Here is a 19,266-nt window from a genome sequence, read left to right on the forward strand (position 1 = left end):
TCAGATTCTGTGTCTTTAAAAACCATCATCCCATCTCTAAGATAAGAAGCTTTTAAAAATGTAAAGGGATGAGCACTGTGTTTGCTGGGGGGAGCCAAAGGCTTCATTGTCAGAGCTGCTGGGAACACAGGCTCCGTTTACACTGCAGGGGAGGGTGAGCCTGCCAGCCTGGGTTTGCAGACTCACGCTCGCTGGGCTGGAGCGAACGTTGTGGCTCTAGCAGAGACGCGGACTAGCCACCCGAGCTCAGATGCAGGGGGTCGAGTGGGCTTGAGTGCCTGCGCTGCAGCCGAGCTACCAGGTCCACGCTGATATTTTTAGCACACTAGCTAGAGCCCAGTTAGCACGAGGCTAACGAGGCTCACCCGGCTTCAGCTGCAGCGTAAACTTACCCACAGAGCCCTCCTTGGCTTTCAACGGCTTTCCAAGTGCTCAGCACATCTGAAAATCAGTCCACGACTGCGACTGTGCGTGTACAATCATGCATAAGTAAAGCACAAATATTCCACAGTGCGGGTAAGTAACCACTGGAACAATTTAACAAGGGTGGTCGGGGAGTCTCCATAAATCAAGGTCAGATATTTTTCTCAAGGATCTGCTCTAGTTCAAGGGCATGCACAAGTGGGGGCAAGCAGGGCCCTGGGCCCCGCAATAATTGGGGTGGGGGGGCACAAAGCTCTTCTGGCAGCGAGTTCCTCTGGCCCCAGGGCCTCAGCGGGGGCACAGAATGTGCCCCTCCGAAAGCAGTGAAATTTAAATTCCTGCTTATGCCGCTGCTCTAGTTCAAACAGGAATTAGTCCTGTGGCCTGTGCCATGCAGGAGGTCAGACTAGGTGAGCAGAGTGCTCCCTCCTGGCTTGCTAATCTAGTAATCAAATCGACTGAAGATGCCCACAGACCAGCTAGCTGCCAAAATTGTTACTTTGTGTCTGCAAATGACGTGGGCTCCAATGTAAAGGCTGAGATGAGGCTCTTTTGAAAATTTGGCCCAGAATATCTTTGCGTGTATTCTCCCTACTCTGTAGCATTGGTAAATAAGCATTTCCACTCCCAGAATGGGGCGTTTTCCTGCTGACCTTTGTAGGGAAGGCTGGAGCGCGGCAGTCAAGGAAGGAAACAGAATGGAGCCATGATGGCTTGTGTGCTTGGGTTGAAACCCAGAAATAAATTGATGTTGGCCCAGTGGAAAACTGCAAGCTCTGCAGGGAAACAAATGTTGGGTGGAAACATGAATCTGCTTTTGACAGTGTTTGCACACCTGTCTGTGCATTACCCAAGCCTATTCCTTGCCAATGAAGCAAAGCAGGTCTGATGGCAAGGGCCCTGGATGCCCTTCAAATCCATCACTTCAGCCCATGTAGCAGTTCGGGGATGGGGTGGATAATGAAGGGGAAAGGATTCTGGGTAAGCAGGGCCAACCTTCTGTATTCTGCATGAGATGATTCAAATTCACATATGTTTAAATACGATTAATGAAGCTATGGATTTAAAAGCCATAATAAAGCTAGTATTGTCCCCAAGACCCAGGGTTCGAATGGTGAAGCATTTAACAAAGGCAGGAATTTCTCTTTCTCCCCCCCCCCCTGTATATTTATTATTAAGTAACAAATCTGAGACCAACACTGCCCCATTGGCTCGTAACAGTCAGATCACAACTTAAGTCCATCAGTATTATGGGGCAGTTGGCTGCTCCATTGTAAACAGGTGGGATTCAGATGGTTGGAATCCTACAGCCACAAAAATGACAAGGCTCTTCCTACAGTCACCTCCATACTTGGGCACAGGAGAGACCAATGGCTTCCAAACACCCCCAGGTCTTTGTGCTGCAATTTGCTGATCAGTACTTAGTGCCTTGCAATTACCCTCTGGCAGGGGGAGTGGAATGTAACACGTGCAAGTTCATTCGGTACAGAGGCCATCAGGTCTCCAGACTGAGCAACTGCCCCATGCCACTGATAACAGATCCTTGCAATCCATGTGGTTCCAGTTTATGGGGGGCTGGATCCCATTGCTCCAAAGAGCCCATCTCAATCTGCCACTATGTTCAATGTGACCCTAATATAAACATCTTGTATGCTTTGCCTTCCCTCCTCCCACCCCTGGGGAAAAAAACGATTGAAATATTTGTAATGATCTTTGTGATTTTTTTTTTTAACACGAAACAAAAAAAGGCCTAATATAGAATAGTACAAGGAGGCCTCTTTAAAGTGCGCCTCAGCATTTTGTTAGCCATTTCAAAACGAAGGTTCGGATCTGCCTTCACTGTGTGCCCTGTATTTTTAACCCTTTGGGGTTGCCGAACGCTGGGTATATCCCACTAGCAACTTTGCAGGATGTGGCAGTGATACTGGTATTCGTGAGATCTCCCGATATGAATCACTGGAATGCGTTACCTAGGGAGGCGGTGGAATCTCCTTCCTTAGAGGTTTTTAAGGTCAGGCTTGACAAAGCCCTGGCTGGGATGATTTAGTTGGTGTTGGTCCTGCTTTGAGCAGGGGGTTGGACTAGATACCTCCTGAGGTCCCTTCCAGCCCTGATATTCTATGATAGTATAGTGAAAAGCAGGGTATAGGAGTTTAAATGTAAATCCTCCATTTTATGGTAATGGCTGTCGTTTATTCAATATGTTTATATTAGAAATGTGTTCTTGATGCTACTGGAGTAATGTGTGAAAAGGAAACCAAGGACATTCGGAGTTCAGATAGTCTCGCTGTTCTTCCTTCAGCCCCATTGTGTCTCGGCTTTGCAGTCGCTCAGGGCTGTGTGGTTGCACTGGAGTGCCAAGACAGCCTTTCCACAGGATTTCCCTGGGTTTGCCAGGGACCTTTAGGGCCTGTTGTTCTTTTTCAGACATGGCCTCCAGTTTTGTGGTTGCAGATGGAAGCATTGAGACATTTACCTGATTGCCACCCGCAAATCGGGTGGTTAGCTGTCGAAATTCTGACGTACGTGCCCAGAGTTACTTGCGGGCACAGAATTATGCCCACAGGATTGGAGGCTGGGTTGAGGCTTACACCGAAGTGTGGAGTCGGTCGGTTTTCGTTTGCTTTCTAAAAGCAGGGCCCTGGTTCTGAATCAGGATCCTCTAGCAGAGACCCATGCGCCCACGCAGAGTGTATCCAACGCCAGTGGGGTGCCACACAGGTGCAGGGATTCATGTTAGCATATCCTCAGGCAGGACTGGGGATTGATATAAGAAGTATGTGGGGAAAGAGGGCACGAGTTAACTTTGGGGACAGAAACCAAACTTACCATCCAGTTCCTGGCGTTTTTGTTTTTATTTTTTATTTATTCATTGCCAGTCCGTTAAAATCTTGCTCCAAAATGGCTATAATTCCCATTAAATTAAGAGTAAAGGCTGCAAAGGGCAGACATTAGATTAGTATAAATAAACTCTTAACCTTTGAGAGAAATGTGCTTTCCTGGGCTAGAGCCTAGTGGATTAGCCCGATTATAACTGAACTGTCCCCCTCTTTACTGACAGATCAAACTCTGTTTAGAACCTACATTCAGACAGTCAAGTTTAAACCCTGCTTAAAGATCCTTCTCAAACTCTGTTTAAAGCCCTGTGTGAATGGGCGCATAGCAGGTTTAGTGAGCACAGTTCTCAGGGGGGAAAGATTGTCCCCATCAGTCAGGAGGGCCCTTCGAACACTATTAGCCAAAGCCATATTGAACCAGAGTTGTAGCTTGCTGAGTTCTTCTCCCAGGCGAGCTCCGTTGGGATGTATGTAAACCGCTATTTAGAACTTTGCTTTGAACCCTCCAGAAGGAGGGATGAAGCCTCAACACAGCCCCCAAACACGAGACGAGGCCATTCTGTTAGAAACTGGCAAAGGTCAGCATTAGATCGGATTATGTAAAATATAACAAAAGGAGCAATGAAAGGGAAAACAACCCTAAATCCAACACAATAGCGGCACTGCATGAGGAACAGTGACTCGAATAGCAGGTGGCCAGACAATTTCAGTATCAGAGTTAATGTTCTGAAACAAGTCTCCTCTGCGTGGCCTCTGCACGTTCCCACTCTCGGAACAATCTGATGGATCCTGCTCCAATTACCCAGTGAAGTTTCTGGTCCGTCTGCTGTCTCAGTTGGCAGGAACTGAGGGAGTCGGAGTGCCATGCCACCCTTTCGCAGCCTCACCCTCCGAACGTTCACAGTCACCCGGGGGCATGAGAGCGCTTCAGCAGGCACTGCTCTAGACCGTTCCACTGGTCCACTCTCACTGTGGCCACATCCCAGGAGTGTGAACGTGCCGGGGTCCTCAAAGAATTCTGGTTCATTTTCATATCATCTTGGGAACTATCCATCCTTTACTTTCAAATGACTTATGAGGAGAGGCTGAGGGAACTGGAATTGTTTAGTCTGCAGAAGAGAAGAATGAGGGGTGATTTGATAGCTGCTTTCAACTACTTGAAAGGAGGTTCCAAAGAGGATGGATCTAGTGTTCTCAGTGGTGGCAGATGACAGAACAAGGAGTAATGGTCTCAAGTTGCAGTGGGGGAGGTTTAGGTTGGATATTAGGGAAAACTTTTTCACTAGGAGGGTGGTGAAGCACTGGAATGGGTTCCCTAGGGAGGTGGTGGAATCTCCTTCCTTAGAGGTTTTTAAGGTCAGGCTTGACAAAGCCCTGGCTAGGATGATTTAGAGGGGGATTGGTCCTGCTTTGAGCAGGGGGTGGGACTAGATGACCTCCTGAGGTCCCTTCAACCCTGATATTCTATGATTCTATGGTCACTGTTCTATACAGTAACCAGGCCCTGTCCTCTCAAAAGGGCCTGTCCAGCTCTTGGCAGAGCTGATAGGTACAAGGTGGTCTCTAGGCATTTTTGGTTAGATCGTCAGCTGGCACAAAGCAGCATAGCTCTGTTGCTGTTGTGGAAGCTATGCCAGTTGACCCCAGCTGGGGATCTGGTGCTATATCTCTGCAGAGAAGAGACCCCTAACTGAAGGGTTTAGTTCTTTTACTGGGTAGACCCTGTTCTTCCCTTTCAGTAAGCATCAGGTTCCCCTCTCACACAGATACTACTGCTTGGCTCCTTTTTAGGTGGCAGCTTTCTGCCTGCCTGAGTGAGGTTCAATGGTGCTGAGGGCCTCAACTTCCTTTGGAGTCGGTGGGAGGTGAGGGCATCCAGCACCTAGCAGGATGGTGGAGTGTAAGGCCTCGGCTAGGCTGCTGAGTTAGACTTGTACTGGCCTTGTTCTGGAGCCGGCACAGTACCTAGCAGCATCCACTGATTCGCTCAGAATTCCCGTGTGGGAGACACCTGAAAATGTGTGTCTGCTTGGCACAGGAAGAGTGGCTGAGCTGGTGTCCCTCCCTGGGTGATGGCAAACTTCTTCCAATATCTATTTTAATGCGGTGCAATACATTGTGTTCCGCTGTATTATAAACACCCTCAAATCTTTATCTCAGCTAGGCAGTAGCCTACGATCGTATGTGATGGTCTCAGCAGTGCTATTTCTCCTTTCACTCCAGTGAGGACTGCCTTTTGAATCGGTCTACTTTTGTGTATGTTTTGTCCCTATAAAATGTCGGAAATAGCCGTAGCTGTAGTAGGCCCGCAAAGCACCAGACTGTGAATGCTGGAATCATAAGAGAGAGCAAAAGACTGATCACTTCAAGTGCCGTTTTTTCTTCGCCTCCAATCCTTAATGGGACTGGCCGTCCCGTGGTGTTTAAAGCTCCACTGCTTGAAGTGGAACAGAGTCATCCACTGAAATGGCGATTCTGCGTTCAAGGGCAGTTGAGGGTGTCCAGCACCTGGAGAAGGCAGCAAGGATCTGTGTGAGCCAGATATCTTCAGTGGGAGTGAGGAGGGAGGTACTTCAGGCATTTCAAGGGGAAGGAACAGATGAGCGGTTTGAAGGTAAAAGTATCAGCGGTGAGCACAGGAACATAGGCAGCTCAAACAAGTGAGTCCAGTCCCCAGGCCTGACAGTGGCCCCCAGCACTGGATTCGTCAGCGGAAAGTGCCGGAAACCCTCGAGAAATTTGCCTTAGGAATAAACTTGCCCAAACTCCCATCAGTCAGAGGCTGGCTTATGCCCTGGACCCTGAGGGTTAATCCCCATTTCTAAACTCTTGTTGCTGTTTAACCTTCATGATGCAAGTCTGGAGGTTCCATGATCCAGAGACATGCCCGGCTCTTTCTTTGACTCTTGCTAAGTTCTGGGGCAATGAGTGCCACAAGCTGATTGTGTTGCACAGAACAGGCGTTTCCTTTAATGAATGTTAAATGTGCTCCCTTCCGACCGTATTGAATAGTCCACCCCTCCTCCTTTCATTGTATTATGGATAGAAGCGCTGGTCTACCTTCTCTAGGCCAGTTTTTATTGTGTCTTCAGTTCCCGCACACTGGAACCAAGGACCCTCTGCACGTCCTTCAAAGCCCTAGTGAAAACCAATAACCTAAAAATAAAGAACCAAATAATTAAACGACGAAGAATTTGTCACTGGGGAGTGATCTGTTCTGATTTATGTCCCTTCTTGTTCACTAGGTAAATGGTTCTAGAGTGAGATCCTCACTCACTCTGGCTCCTTGACGCTCCAGAGAAAGGCCCTAAAGCCTCCTATGTGGGGGTGGGTGGAAGGCTGCCATCGAACTAACTCCTTGCAAGCCCTGGTGTGGGAGGTGTGCCCCAGGCAGGGCTGCAGTCTATAGCAGAGCCCTGGGAGGCTGCCACACCTAAGGCCCCCAGGACTGTCTACGTTACACCGGGGGCCTGTCCAGCCCCCCAGGCAGCCCAGGTTTAAAAGGACACAACGATGTCTTTACACCATCTTAGCCTTCCCTCCCCATGTGCTGCACCTCTTAGAACCACAGCAGAGAATTTCAGCCCGGATCTTTTCCATCTCTGTTCGTATGCACGTTCTTCCATGTCATTCTCGTTGTCCATTTCAGAACCTTCTATATTTCTGTTAGATCCTCTTTGAGATGCGGTGTCCAGAGCAGAGTATTCGAGGTCAGGGCATAGCATTGATTTATAAAATGGCGTAATATGGCTCTCCATCCCATCCCTTTTTCATTCTAACACTTGGTTGTCTTTCGTGACCCCTGCCTCACACGGAGCACAGAGGTCTCCTCCGAGCTGTCCACAATGATAGCAATTCTTTTTGTGACGTTATAGCTAATTTAGAACCCAGTACGAGGCTCAGAGAGGATCTCTTTTGAGACTGGAATGATAGTGTCCTTAGCCCTCCCAGAGACAAGGTGCTATTTTGCTGTTACATGACGTACTGGAGAATCTGCTCCTCTGGATTTTGGAAGCCTACGTCAAAGTATGGAAGTTTGCAGTTTGATTCCCCGCTACAAGTCTTACATTGGTTCGGGGGGCTGAATCTTAGGGCTTCGGTACACACGGCTATCGTGCACCAGACTAGAGAGCTTGGAATGACTGAGCCAGCTGCTCAGTTCTTGCCATCTGACAGTGACTACAGCAACCAGGTGAAGAATTGAATATCAAAACAAACATAGGCCAGTGTTCTGACTGTTCATGTTTAATTCAATAAAATCTCCATTTTTAAACTGAAAGGAAGCTGGCCTAGAATTCCAGTCTGCCATACCAGAGTCCCACACAATCTAGGGGACTTGCTGCATAATTTACATCCAGCTTGCTTGGGAGTCTGTGGGGCAAAATGATCTAAGGATGGGGAGGAGTCTGCTAATATGAATTCCATAGAAATTGTGAAAGTCTCTCTCTCTCTCTCTGAGTTGGCAACTGGCAGGCCCTCCCACTGCCATCTGGAATGATATCACCCTGGACTGCGTAGGGAGTCTCAGGAAGTTGCCAACACCTGCCAGCAAGCTGGGATTACAAACATAGTCTAAATGCTTCTTCAGAAAACCCAGGTCCTCGCCTGGTGTAGATGGTCTCATCTCCCAGGCCTCCCTGCACACGAGATTGGGCACATTCTGGCTATGCTTTATTCCAGCCGTTCTCCACCGGTGGGTTGGGACCCCTAAGTGGGTTGCAGCCCCGTTTTAATGGGGTTGCCAGGGCTGGTGTTAGACTTGCTGGGGCCTGGGGCTGAAGACCAAGCCCCACCACCCGAGCCCAAGAGCTTCAGTCCTGGGTGGCAGGGCCCAGGGTTACATGCCTCCCGCCTAGGGCTGAAGCCCTTGGGCTTTGGTCCCCCCGCCCAGAGCGGTGGGGCTCAGGCTTTGGCTTTAGCCCCCCCCCACCCGGGGCAGCTGGGCTTGGGTGGGCTCAGGCTTCGATCCCCCGTCCTGGGGTCATGTAGTAATTTTTGTTGCCAGAAGGGGGTCGTGCCCCCGGTGCAATGAAGTTTGAGAACTGCTGCCTTACTCTGTACCGTCGGTAGTGCGGTGACTTCCCAACATTACAGCGGAATGAAGCGCTTTCAGCGGGTGTAGACCGTGACTGATGTGCCCAGGTGAAGGAAGGACTTAAAACTGTTGCTCCCCGCTCTTGGGGCTGGCCGTGCAAGTTTCCACATGTGGGTTAGGTGACTGCAGTTGGGGAATTTTGCATTCTTCTGCACTCCCTGGCATCTCTGCCAGGCAGGACCAAGGGCAGGGACTTGGAGTGAGGCTCTGGCTGGCAATTCAGAACGGTGTGTGGTGTGGGACCCCATACGACTGCGCAGATAGCAGAGAGCCCCTGCAGCCAAGTATCCATGGACTTGGGTGGACTGTCCCACTGACTTTCTGAATAGCACTGAGGATTCATGGCTTAAGAATATTTTGGAGGTTGGGGGATATGAACCCACTGGCTCTTCTGCGTGGTGCTGGAACACATCCGCCCGATGGTAGTGCAGGGGATGCTGTTTGTTGTCTACCTGCAGCAGCGTCAGATGCTCTCCGATCCTTTAAACCTCATCCCCGTTGCCGTGATAACCCTTACAGCTGGGTTATAGCAACCTAGAGGCCAACGTGGATTTTTGTGGGGTGCTGGTAGCTGCTGCCTTGAGGAGGGGGACTGGGGGGCTGGCAGGGCGTTGGATTTCAATGACAGCTAAGCTGCCAAAGTCCAGGGACCGTGGCTGAAGGCAGGGTGTCCTTTCTCCAGTAAATGCAACAAACAGGAAGTGGGGGGAGCTGGGACTTGGCAGGTTGGACACGAAAGGTGAAATTTATGAAATACCAGTTGTAGGGTAGAAAATCGGGCCCTGTAGCAGAGTCGAAGGGTCAATCCCCTCCCCAGACAGCTGTGTTTTAGGGCGAATGGTGACTTGTAGGAGAGCACCCGGAGCAATGAAGAAAGAAAACAATTATTTGACTACTTTCCAGCTCTGCTTTAGGACTCTTTGTTACGACATTCCATGAGGCCTTATTCCATCTGATTCCACCAGCCCCCAGTATAGCCCCACTTTGTGATTCTTGTGCTCGATGCATCTTCTGGGGGTGTCGGGGTAGTCAGGTGCCAGCAGAGTCACTCCATTCTGGAAAACGTGCTTCTGGACACTAGCTTTGCTAACCGGGGTTGCTGATGGTAAGTGGCCTGTGAACAGGGGAGGGGCAGGGTTTCAAACTCTGCATTTTCAGATCCCTTTGGCATGCAGCTGTGTGCTGCGCTCGCAGGCCCCGTTTCAGAAGTTGTGCTCACATTGTAATGCATGTTGGAAGCTTTTCAAACTCTGCTCTAATCACTCCTTCCCTTCCGACTGAACAGGCCGATGACGAGTGACATGAAGAGATGAGGATCAGTTCACTTACGAACTGATGGAATTCTCTCAAGTCTGCCGTGTTTCTTCTGGTAGGCTTTGTCTGTGCTGCAAAGCTAGGCCGGCATCGCCCCGGGGTGTAGATGCAGCCGTACACGCACAGAAAGAGTTGTTCTTCTTCGCGTGATTGCTCATGTCCATTCCAATAGGTGGGTGTGTGCGCTGCGTGCACGAGCGTCGGATGTTTTTACCCGTCGGGTCAGCTGTGGAGCCCCCTGGAGTGGCACCTTTATGGCGATGTATATAGGCCCCGGTCGACCCGCCGCCTGCTCAGCTCCTTCTGACTGCCAGTGACGGTCGTTGGAGCAACTGGTCTCTTGCTTTAGCAAGTGCTTCCTAGTGGTTTTCCCTGTACATAGTTGTTATCCTTCATCTTAGTTAGTTAGTTCATTAGTACGTTTAAGTTGGGGGATTCCCCCCCCCCCCGATATTTTTCCCCGTCACCAGGGCATGCCACGGCCCCAGGAGTTCAAGCCGTGCGATAGGTGCGGTAAGCCTATGCCCAGAGGGGATCCACACACCGCTTGTCTGAAGTGCCTGGGAGAGGGTCATTGGCAAGAAAAGTGCACCGGCTTCAAGCCCAGAACTAAGCGGGAGAGAGACTATCGCCTCACGCTCTTCTGGATGGAGTCCGCTCTCCAGCTCAAGAGCCAGCACTGGCAGCTTCGGTGCACAGCGCACCGGCCTCAGCACTGAATAAGGACTCACATAAGGAGCATCGGCATCATTCCCCGGTGCGGAAGGCCGGCTCATCGGTGGGCACCGATCACAATCCCCGGTACCACATAAGAAGAAGAAGGTGGAACAGGGCCGCTCCCCTGCCAAGAAGAGCGGACAGAACTCCAGCATGGTGTGTCCCACGTTGGGACACCAGAAGGCTGGTCCATCAGTCCCGGTACCATCGATTCAGGCCTTGAAGGGGGGTCCGTCGAGTCCGGTGTCAGTGGACTCTCCAGTCCGGGAAGTGTTGGAGGAGGACTGGACCTATTGGAATGGACATGAGCAACACATCTCGAAGAACAACAGTTACGAAAGGTAGGTAACCGTCTTTTCTGCTGCTGTGTGACTCTTTTCTTGGCATAGCTGTGTCTACACTGAGGGTTTGTTGGCACTGCTGTGTTGGGCAGGGGGGTGTTTTGTTTTGTTTTTTGTTCCCATCCCTGACCAAGATAGCTATGCCGATTATAGATGTAGACCAAGCCTTAGATCCCACTACTTGAGTACTGCAAGGCATTCCCCCCTAGTCCTTGTTCCCCAAATTGCTGTCAAAACTAATTGGGAGGAGGAAACTATTTCACCTGCTTTTGATCTTATTCAGGACATCACAGAATCCAACTTGCAAGCAAGAGCCAATCGAGCTGATGGGAAAGTGTGATCTTTAACAAGTTTAAATGTAACAGTCTCCTCAAGATGAATGGATGAAGTTCACACCTCGCTGCAGGTTCAGCAAGACAGTGCTGCACGAACGTATGAGTGACGCCTGTACTCTGCACCCAGAAGGACAAGAAATGCCATTGTGTAATTACGTCAGCAGGTGGACCTGACGGCTGTTGGTTTGTATTGCTCTGTCCTGACCAGCAATGCTGATCTCTCCCTTTGTTGCAATAAATGAGCCATAACCTCACCCACTAATTAAGAGGATAGCCAAGAGATTGCAATGTCAGTTCAGGGGTGTACGTTTGGCCTGGTCTACACTTAAATATTAGATTGGCCTTGTTATGCCATTCAGGGCTGTGGAAAATTTTCACGCCCTAAATGCGATGGTTAGGTCAACCTAACCCCCGGTGTAGACACAAGAAGGTCAATGGAAGAATTCTTCGGTTGACCTAGCTACCACCTCTCAGAAAGGTGGGTTAACTACACTGATGGAAGAACCCCTTTCATCGATGTAGGAAGCGTCTACACTATGGTTTTACAGTAGCACAGATGCAGCAGCTGTGGTGTAGACATACCCTTAGACAGAAATCAGCTTGCTACACATACTTCATTTTTCATGCATTCATTTCTATTGTCTGGATTCAAAGGTTGCAATCCTGTTTCCATCTGATTGATTTCCATGGAGCCAGGATTTCAGTCAAACTGTTGACATGAGCTTTTCTGTTACATATGTAATCTCTGAAATGTTCCTCCCCATTCCCTTGGTCTCTTTCTCAGATGTGATCCCATGGAGCCCATCCAGTGCTGGTTTGGTGGGGCTCTTCCTGCCTGCTAATTTGTTTGTCTCTCATGGTGTTTTTTGGATAATTGACATGATCCTGGTTTGCTTCAGTGTTTTGTCTTTCCTCCTGGCAAAGACAGATCTGTTAGTGGTACCTGCCTTACCCTGCACTCTTCATCGCTGAATCATTCACTTCATTGTTAGCAAGGTCCCTCTCTCTTTTCTAGGTGATGTAAATAACCCCTGACCCCAGTGTTGCCTGAAGCAGTAACTTCTGACTTAGATGAAGTGGCTTTTTCACCTCCCCTTTTTATTTACCGCTTCCTCACGTCTCTGCTTTGGCCTTCCCATTTTGCGCTGAAATCCTGCCCATCCTCTCCTGCCCCAGATGCTTTTCGATCTCCCAGAAGCACCTCTCTCTCTCCTGCCTTTGATTATGCTTCTGCATTTTCTTGGCCATCCCCAGTGGCAGCTGGTGTATTTGATTGCTGGAGAGCATACAGCGCATGTGGGCATTCAGTCATTTATCTCTGAGCACTTTCCATTTCCTCTCTGTGTACATTTCCTAATGACTAATAGACAAACAGCCGCAATAGAGTGTGTTGCCCGCACCTCTCGAGGTCCCTTCCAGTCCTAGAATCTATGAATCTATGAATCTATGCTTGGGCTCATCGCCACAGCAACAATAAGACAAGCTTTCATTAAAGCTGCCTTCAGAAATGCAAGGCGTGTCCAGTGAGTATGAGCTCCGAGTGGAGTTGAGCGCCTGGGGATGAAGAGGGCAGGGTAGAGATTCTTCCATGGAGGTGTATGGGCTTCTACTAATGTAGCACCCCCGTGGGTAATAATTTTTCCAGTGCAAAACTCTGGAGTCCATCAACGCTTCCATGCTTCCACCGATTCTCCACAGAATAAGTATTGTGCTTCCAGTGACGAATTGCCTGCCCTTTATACTCTATTAGCTTTGTACTGAGTAGGCTCTACTCTCTCTTCTTGACAAAGTGCTCTGAGGCAGGGTACGTGGAACTGAGCTCTTTGCTGCTGGTATCCTCCCTACCTTTCAGATTTGACTAGCTAAGCTTGGGTTTACTGATGTGGAAGGACTATCTCCTTACTGTAAACAAGGACCCAGATTTCCATAGTGGCAATAATTGCGCATGCAAATTGATAACTTTAGTGTGTTTTCACGCGCAGTTACCACAACTACATAACTGATGGAAATCTAGGCTATATTCTCTACTTTGTTTTTTAGCCTATCTGGACAAACTGGAGAAATGGTCTGAAGTAAATAGGATGAAATTCAATAAGGACAAATGCAAAGTACTGCACTTAGGAAGGAACAATCAGTTGCACACACACAAAATGGGAAATGGCGGCCTAGGAAGGAGTACTGTGGAAAGGGATCTGGGGGTCACAGTGGACCACAAGCTAAATATGGGTCAACAGTGTAACGCTGTTGCAAAAGAAGTGAACATCATTCTGGGATGTATTAGCAGGAGTGTTGTAAGCAAGACACAAGAAGTAATTCTTCCGCTCTATTCTGCACTGATTAGGCCTCAGCTGGAGTATTGTGTCCAGTTCTGGGTGCCACATTTCAGGAAAGAGGTGGACAAATTGGAGAAAGTCCAGAGAAGAGCTACAAAAATGATTAAAGGTCTAGAAAACATGACCTATGAGGGAAGATTGAAAAAATTGGATTTGTTTAGTCTGGAAAAGAGAAGACTGAGAGGGGACATGATAACAGTTTTCAAGTACATAAAAGGTTGCTACAAGGAGGAGGGAGAAAAAATGTTGTTAATCTCTGAGGATAAGCCAAGAAGCAATGGGCTTAAATTGCAGCAGGGGAGGTTTAGGCTGGACATTAGGAAAAACTTCCTAACTGTCAGGGTGGTTAAGCACTGGAATAAATGGCCTAGGGAGGTTGTGGAATCTCCATCATTGGAAATTTTTAAGAGCAGGTTAGAGAAACTCCTGTCATAGAATCAGAGGGTTAGAAGGGACCTCATCTAGTCCAACCCCCTGCTCAAAGCAGGACCAATCCCCAGACAGATTTTTACCCCAGTTCCCTAAATGGCCCCCTCAAGGATTGAATTTACAACCCTGGGGTTAGCAGGCCAATGCTCAAACCACTGAGCTATCCCTCCCCCGGGGATGGTCTAGATAATACTTAGTCCTGCCAGGAGTGCAGGGGACTGGACTAGATGACCTCTCGAGGTCCCTTCCAGTGCTATGATTCTATGACCTTCCCTGGCTGCCCTTCTGCACATCGAAGCTTGAGATAACCAAATTGATTCCTTGAGAGCAAAGATAGTGACAGTTTATTACTGACGATTAAAATCAAATATACTTGTTAAAACGGCTCTGGGGAAAGCCTGCAAAGCAGACCTGGATGTCTGTGTAAGACAAAGAAAGAACATGCGGTGTCTGAGCACGGTCACATTTCAGGGCATAGTTGGCCAAGAGATTGGCGGTGGGGGGAGGGTGCACATGAGACACAATGTTAGCAAAGAACGTTTGAAGCTGGATGGAATTTAGTCGCATTCTTGGTGAGTGTAAGACAGCACTTTCCGTCTGGAGGTCTTGCCTTTCTGTGGAAGCAAAACCCTTAGCTGCAGTTCTGGGCCCTGATGCCATGAAGAGTCCAGGGCAGAGAGCTTGGCCTGAAATCGAGCGTTTGTCTTTCCTTTTTCTTTTCTTTTTTTAAATTAAAGTTTCACGAAACTCAAATTGTAATATCTATAAAAATTAAAAAGCCCTGTTCGTTTGCCTCCTAATGTTCAAACATTGCAGCCGTGAGCTAGTGCCGCTGAACCAGAAAGGGAAATGGACTGCTTCGTGTCCATTGTCCAGACTGAGCAAACTATACAAGGTAACAAACGAGAAATGCTGCAAAGCGAGTTTGACTTATTTAAAAAAAAACCCAATCCACTTGCGATATTCTGAGGTATTATTAGTAATACCAATATGGGACTTTTAAGTGCAGTGGCTGTGTACAAAGATAGAGTAACCATGGAATGGGCAGGGGGGGCCTGCGAAACAGAAGCTGATGTGATATTTCAAGGTAGAGCCCTGCATGATCTTGCTACTTAGCACTTGGTCACTGCCCAGCCCAAGAGTTGCATTAAGCCCGGTGCCGACAGCCACCAGAAGCAAGGGCTAATGAGGGGGATTTCAGAAGCACCCGGGGCAGATTGGGGCCTACGTCCCACTGGTGACTTTGGAAATTTCCCTCTAAGACAAACTCCTTAGTCACCCACTAAATAGAGCATCTCCATGTGGAAAAACATGTGACCGGAAGAGTAAGAGCAGGAGGTGGAGACAATACCCTGCAACTACCAGCTGCCAGGAGACATTTGCCCCATTAGATGGCAGACGGTGCTAAGTTATTGATATTGTGAACAGCGTTGTGCTAGCCGCTGTCTGGACGCACGGTAACAGACAGTCCCTGTTCCAAGAAGCTTATGGCCTAACTAGACAAGCAGAAAGGAAAGATTATTCTCTGCATTTTACATCTGGGGACTTGAGGCAGAGAGAGGTCAAGCAAGTTGCCATGGGGCATTCAGAGAATCTGTGGCAGAGCCAGGAAATAATGCTGGCTCTTTTGGGTCCCCGTTCAGTGCCTTAGGCACAAGACCGTCCTTCCTAGGAAGTTGTGTGGCTCACCCTGGAATTCAGCCAGGAGCCGGCTGGCCTGGAGCTACTTGTCTAGCACATGCAGCTCTCCGCAGGCACCAGCTGGTCTTAAAACTGTTGGCAAAAGAAGCGATTTCTCGCCGTGCGGCTGCCATTCCCATTCTCCCTCTCTGTACCCCGGCGCCGCGCTTGGAGCAGGTTCTCCCCCAGCTCTCCTGCAGCCCCACCCAGAGCCAGTGACGTGTGGCCCACCTCCTGCAGCCTGAAATCCTCTGCCAGGTTCCTGGGGCTGCTGTCTCCTGCGCTCCCTGGCAGCGCTGGAGCGACAGCTTTTCGCTCAAGCTGCAATCCGTGCGCTTGGCGCTCGCCGAGCCTCTTCAGGGGCAGCGGTGAGGTTGGGGGTGCCTTTGCAAAGCCCCTGCAGCCGCCTGGCTCGGGGAGGCAGACACTGGCTCCTACGTGGCTGATTGTGGAGCGTTGCTCCAGCGTGGTCCGTCTGCTTCCTGCCTTCACACCTGGCTGCCGCCACCCCGAGCTTCTGTTCTCGAGGTGGAGCCCAAGGACCAGAGTGAGACGGCAAATATCTCGCAAGGGGTTTGTTGTTGTCCCAATAGTGCGTTCGATGCTGTGCAGACCTAGCTGAGGAGATGGTACCCGGCCCATGACGCTGATGAGCTAGCTCGGGAGCTCAGTGCATTCATTTGGGTCTAGCTGTTGCCGGGGCTTTTGAGTCTGTAACCGTTTCAGCGCGGTTGGTTTGGGAGCCCTTTGTGCAGATGCTGGATGCTGCGGGGTCAGGGAGGAATGGCACTGCAGTCAGAGGCACAAGGTGGAATTTGCCATATTTGATGGGCCCAGAAAAAAGGGGTTGGGTGAGGAGAGAGAAGGCGGGAGAAGAGCTATAGAAAATGTTGGCGAGCCCTTCAACTGCCATTGGCTCCATCCCTGGTCATCCCCTTTCCCTTCCTTTCCTGCCACCCCCCAAGGAGCATGGCCCAGCCAGCACGGAGCATTTCCAATAGCCACCCTATTGATTATGAGATGGCTGGCTTGATTGTTCCCATCTCGCTGAGATAAGGGATGCTGGCAGAGTTTTCCATGCAGGGGCGAAACTGTCAAGTCCTACTTAAAGCACCAAGGACGGCAGTGAAAAACTGCTGCTCATATCTGCTGCCCTTCACGTGTGGGGCAGAGGAGGCCTGGGTGGGGGCCAAAAGGAGGAGACACACCTTCAACCCCAGAAAGTGCATTGACGGGGGCACAGAGCAGCCATATGTCCCATAGGTTTACAGTGTGTTGGATAGTGTGAGAAAACATGGGGCATAGAAAAGAGACACTGTATTCATAGATCTAAGGCCAAAAGAGATGGCTGTGATCATCTAGTCCAGTGGTTCTCAACCAGGGTACACGTACCCCTGGGGGTACGCAGAGATCTTCCAGGGGGACATCACCTCATCTAGAGATTTGCCTAGTTCTACAACAGGCTACAGGAAAAGCACTAGTGAAGTCAGTACCAACTAACATTTCATACAGACAATGGCTTGTTTATACAGCTCTCTATACGATACATGAAATGTAAGTACAATATTTATATTCCAGTTGATTTATTTGATAATTCTATGGTAGCACTGAGAAAGTCAGCCATTGTTCAGTACTAGTGGCTGTGACACTTGTATTTTTATGTCTGGCTGAGTACGCGAGTAGTTTTTAAGTGAGGTGAAACTTGGGGGTACACAAGACAAATCAGACCCCTGAGAGGGGTACAGTTGTCTGGAAAGGTTGAGAGCCACTGATCTAGTCTGACTTCCTGTATAACACCGGCCATAGAACTTCCCTGAATTAATTCCTGTTTGAAATAGAGGAAAAACATCCAGTCTTGAGTTGACAATGTCCAGGGATGGAGGGTCCGCCCCAGCATTACAGCAGTGCCTGCTATAATCTAGAGCAGTGGTCACCAGCCGGTCGATTCTAGAGGATGTCCCAGTCGATCGCGAGCTCCGGCGGTGCAGCGTGGCTGTCGCTAAGGCAGGCTCCCTGCCTTCCCCGGCCCCACGCCGCTCCCGCAAGCGGCCAGCGCGGCCCCGTGGCCCCAGGGCAGGGGTCTCCCTCTACGCGCTGCTCCTGCCTGCAAGCACCGCTCCCATTGGCCGGAGAGCTGCGGGGGCGGTGCTTGCAGAGAGGGGTAGTGCACAGAGCCATGTGCCCCCCACACTCCTCAGGGGCATAAGGGGAGCGTTGGTCCCTTCTGGGAGCGGTGTGGGGCCGGGGTAGGCAGGGAGCCTGCCTGAGCCTCGCTCTGCCTGCCGCTGACCAAGAGCCACCGGAGGTAAGTGCTGCCTGGCGGGAGGCTGCACCCCAACCCCCAGCCCTAAGCCCCCTCCCAGAGCCAGTACCCCGAGCCCCCTCCTGCACCCCAAGCCCCAGCCCTAAGCCCCCTCCCAGAGCCAGCACCCCATACCCTCTCCTGCACCCCAAGCCCCAGCCCTGACCCCCCCATCCCAGAACCAGCACCACATACCCCCTCCTGCTTCCCAACCCCCTGCCCCAGCCCTGATCCCCTCCTGCACCCAAACTCCCTCCTAGAGCTTGCACCCCTCATCCGCTCCTGCACCCCAACCCCCTGCCCCAGGCTCAGCCCGGAGCCCCCTCCCACACTGCGAACCCCTCAGCCCGAGCCCAGAGCCCGCATCCCCTCCCGAACGCCAACAGTGAGGGTGGGGGAGAGCGAGCGATGGAGAGGGAGGGATGGAGTGAGCGGGGCGGGACTTTGGGGATGGGGTGAGGCCTCAGGGTAGATCCTGGGTGGCCCTTAGATTTAAAAAGTGATCTTGGGCGTAAAAAGGTTGGAGGCCACTGATCTAGAAAATATCATCAAAGGAGAATTTAGGTGCCGACCTCGTATTTTCTAGATTTCTCTTCCTGTGCAGTTTCTTATTCCCACCCAGGGGCCAGATCCAAAGGAAAGATTCCAATCGACTTCAATGGGCTCTAGATCAGACCCATTATTTGCATTAAAAACCCGATTTTTGGTTTTTCATGAGATTCTCTGCTCATGCTGGATTGCCTGGAATCCTCTAGTCCCACATCTGGTTTCTTTGTGCTGTGGATGATTTTGATGTAACTGAGGAATAAATAGTAAGAGAACATAACATCCCTTGAGGATTCCAGGCCCCTGGTGCGGACAGAAGAGAGAGGTCTGGCTAAAGCCCAGAGCTGGGCGTTAGGGACCTGCCTTCTACTCCCAATTGCGCAACCGACTCACTCTGCAACCTTAGGCAAGATGCTTCACTTCTCTGGGCCTCAGTTTCTCCTGTAAAACAGGAGTAAAATGTGCAGAGGGGGACTGAGGTTAATGTTTGTGAAGTGTTTTGAGTTCCCTGCCTGGACGGCACAGAGCAGAGTACAGTATTAGGTGGCTGGTGATAAAACGGAAGGAGGATGGATAATACAGAGCACAGGAATGGTTCGTTTAAAAAAAAAAAAAAAAAAAAACCACATGCTGGACCAAATCTTCATGTGGTGTAAGTCAGCAGAGCTCCGCTGCAATGGGACTTGGCCCTCTGGGCAGAATGCCTTCCCCCAGGGACTGGAGAGGCTAAGCATCCGACAGTGCTTCCATTCTTGTCTGTCTGTATCCCGTAACACCCTACAGGCTCCAATCAGGGATCAGGCCCCAAAGCGGTCGGTACGGGACACACACAATGAAAAAGCTGGACCTTGCCCCAGACACTTACTAAGCATCCTCCAGCCCTCCAGTCGAGGTGCCTCTCAAGTGACGTCGTC

This window comes from Emys orbicularis, chromosome 12 (genome assembly GCF_028017835.1).
Source record: "Emys orbicularis isolate rEmyOrb1 chromosome 12, rEmyOrb1.hap1, whole genome shotgun sequence".
In the NCBI taxonomy this organism is placed as follows: domain Eukaryota; kingdom Metazoa; phylum Chordata; order Testudines; family Emydidae; genus Emys; species Emys orbicularis.